Genomic DNA, 3,488 nt, shown 5'->3' on the forward strand with positions numbered 1-3,488 from the left:
GCCTTCCAAAACTTCAAAGAGGTAGTGATACATACTTATCCTTTTGGTAATATCAAATACAGTTTCTTCCAAGTTGATCTTCAGACATAATGGTTCAACAGAAGCAGATCGAACATGTCTTTGCTATCTCTATTCCCAGCAGCAAGATGCAAGGGGGTCATTGGTATCGGCATCATGATGAAGAAAAAAGCCTCTCTAATATTATTCCACATATAAGCACTGCGCAGGGTTGTTCAGCCATCTACAGTTATTGCATGAATATCTGCCGCTTGAGTCACCAACTCACGGACAGTGTCTAAGTGTCCACTGTAGGCTTCCTGATGAATATGGGTATAATCATCGTCATCCCTAGTATTCACATGAGTGGCCTTTTTGGAAAGTAGTCTCTGCAGTGTAATAACCTGATTATTTTCAGCAGCCCAAAGAAGAAATTTGCATGGATCCTTCTCCATTTTTCTTGCAATTGATACCATTCCTCACTTTTTCATCATGTTCCTCGTCTTCATTAGAATTGCCTAACTTGAGACTTGAGTGACGATGGGAATGAGGTGTCCATGTATTTCCCTAATAGATCAGGTTAGTTGAACTGTTCAGAAAAATCCGGTGAATTTTCTGCATCTGTGTTTTCACCATGATTTATTTTCCCTTTTTCCATTTTTACTATTCAAAATTATTCTAACTGGAGAGTAGGGAATTGATGGAGAGCGGAGGAAAGATTTTCCTCCGTATTCAAAGATACAGACTGAAAATAAGGACCAGTGGTGTCTTCATGTGCCGCTTATTCTAGGAATGAGAAAAGATGAAATAATGCCTTCTATATAAATGATTTGGGAAATGGCAGAGCAGAAAGTAAAATGATGCAGCCAAAAATATAAAAGCAAAATGAATTACGATAATTATAGAGCAATCCTATTATCTATGAGAAATATTAAAGAGAGAGGAAGAGAGACAGATGTGCAATGACCCAGATAGCCACAAATGCATGCCTCTGATCAATTTATAGAGGAAGAAGAATTTTATGGTTTAAAAAAGATGGAAATAGAATTTATGTATTTACTTGAATTGGGTAAATACATTTTTAGCAGCCTATATGAAGAGACGTAGGTTTAATCATATTGCAGACAAGAATCTAAATCCTTGATAATTCTAGGAACAGATATGAATGAAATCAATTGAATCACACTTTTCATGTACAATGAAGGAATAGGTCCAGGCTAGGAATGCAGCAAGAGAAGGCAGGCCGATTGTATCTGTGACAAAACTTTGTGGAAAATGGTATTGAGAATTACTTACTGTTGATCCACTTGCACTGGAAGCATGATTCTGAACAATTGCTTGCTGATTCTCAAATATTACTTTGATCATTATATTCTCCAAAAAGAAAAAGTGAGATTTAACTTGTAGCAAAGGACTACTTATACATTTTGATTTCTCATTAAACACCTTCAATCACCACATTATTTATTTTTTCTTTTGTGTTTTCCCCTATGGTTTATTCCATGCTGTATTTGATTTCAGTATCCTGTGTATTATATACACATTTATCTTAATTTGGCAAAGGTAGAGGTACAACAAAATGGCGAGACAAAGGACAAAGGGAAAACCAATGCAATAGCAATACTCACAAGAAAAGATGTAGGATATTCACATTACAACTTGTGAGGCGTATTGGGATGAAGTAAAAGTGTGAGAAAAATGAGGGAGGGCATAAAAAGTTCGACTTGTTAGATATTCACTACCTTACAATTACTGCAACCCCTTCTATATATCACCTTGACAATAAAATTAAATTTAAAAATAAGCTACATAAAATATAATTTCACGGTATTTCTATAGTAAATGATATTCTATGTGTATTAAATTTTTTTAATGAACAATATTTGGCTTTTAATTTGAATTAATTTCCCCTGTCTTTGTCAGAGGATCATCAACTTGAATGCTATCAAACTATAAAAATTTTCAGAATATACTTGCCATTATTTTTTTAAAAACCATTATTTTAGTATTGTCTCATACTAAATAGAAAATAGTTCAATTCTCTGGAAACTCCTAATTTTTAAAACTGAATATTTGTTAAGAGGACAGAATGTATGTGTTCGACTAACAACTCATTTTCAAATTCTGAGCATGCCATACCAGAGACATTTAAAACAGTGCCTGTATGCATTTTATTTAATTCTGCAATAGATGCAGTTTCCAATGGGGCATTACATATTTAAAGGTCAACAGAGAAACTAGCCACATTCTGGTAGCAGATAAAACTATGAAGTATCTATAATAATTAATTCCTCTAGAGTGAACATTTGTTTATCATAGTAAGCTATTATTTCAATGACAATCAATCCCAACATTTTATGCAGTAAAGTCATTCTAACCCAACAGTTTCCACCTTGTAAGGTGCACCTTAAAATTCCCTAAATTCACAGCATGACTAGCTTATCAGTATTGTGAAAAAATTCTACACTTCTGCTAATGTTATGCCCTTTCTATTGTTGAAAGAACACTACACTAAACTTTGCTGCATCATTTTCCCTCAAGTGGTGATCTTAAGATCAGAAAACTTGAAAATATTATTTATACATATATTTTCATCTACATTGATACTCAGGAGGCAAAGATCTGTATATTATGGTTCAAAGCCCACCCAGGCAGGAAGGTTCCTTAGATTCTTATCTCCAATAAACTGCTCAGGAAAAGCCAGACACAAGTGGCACTGAGGTTCAAGTGTTAGAGCAGTATCCTTGAGCAAAAAACAGGCTCAGGAAAAGTGCCCAGGCCCAGTCGTGAAGCCCTAGGACACACAAAACAACAAAAACAAAATGAAAACAAACCCCAAACCTAGCATTTTTCTCATTGTATACAGAGGTATACAATTAAGGAAATTTCTTCCTTTGTTATGTACAGGTAGAAGAAAAAAGATTTCAAACAATAACTCTCTTCATACCATGTTACACCGAAGTCTCAAATATTGCTCTTTTACTAAATTTATAAATTAATAGCATCCATTAATTGTCAACTCTTTCTAGATTATTCACATTATCATGTTATACATGAACTTTTGGAATTATCTATTAACTAAGTCCTAATTACAACTCTCTTGAAAGAATATTCTAGACAAATAGAATGCCAGAATCATTTGTGAATTTGTAAATTAAAACTTCTAATTAAAAAGTATTTTATAGTATCCTGTAGAATATGAAATTACAAGAAATAGATATTTATTTTAAATCTAAATTCTAATTTAGTAGGGTCTACAAAGTCCTACATTAGATAACTTTGCTGTTTCTCCAGGCTTAAGCTTTTGTAATCCTTCATTATTTCTTTGGAATCCAACATAATGATGCTAAATTTTTCAAATTTTTGGTTCAGAATCATGAACTATTTTGCATCTAGAAGTATTTTGTAATGAAGAGAGCATTCAAAACATGACTGAGAATGATATATGAGTTGCATTTCAACAGGAAACTTGACTTCTCAAAAAGTAATGA

Source organism: Dipodomys spectabilis, unplaced genomic scaffold (assembly GCF_019054845.1).
Source record: "Dipodomys spectabilis isolate Male_0828 unplaced genomic scaffold, ASM1905484v1 ptg000421l, whole genome shotgun sequence".
NCBI lineage: Eukaryota > Metazoa > Chordata > Mammalia > Rodentia > Heteromyidae > Dipodomys > Dipodomys spectabilis.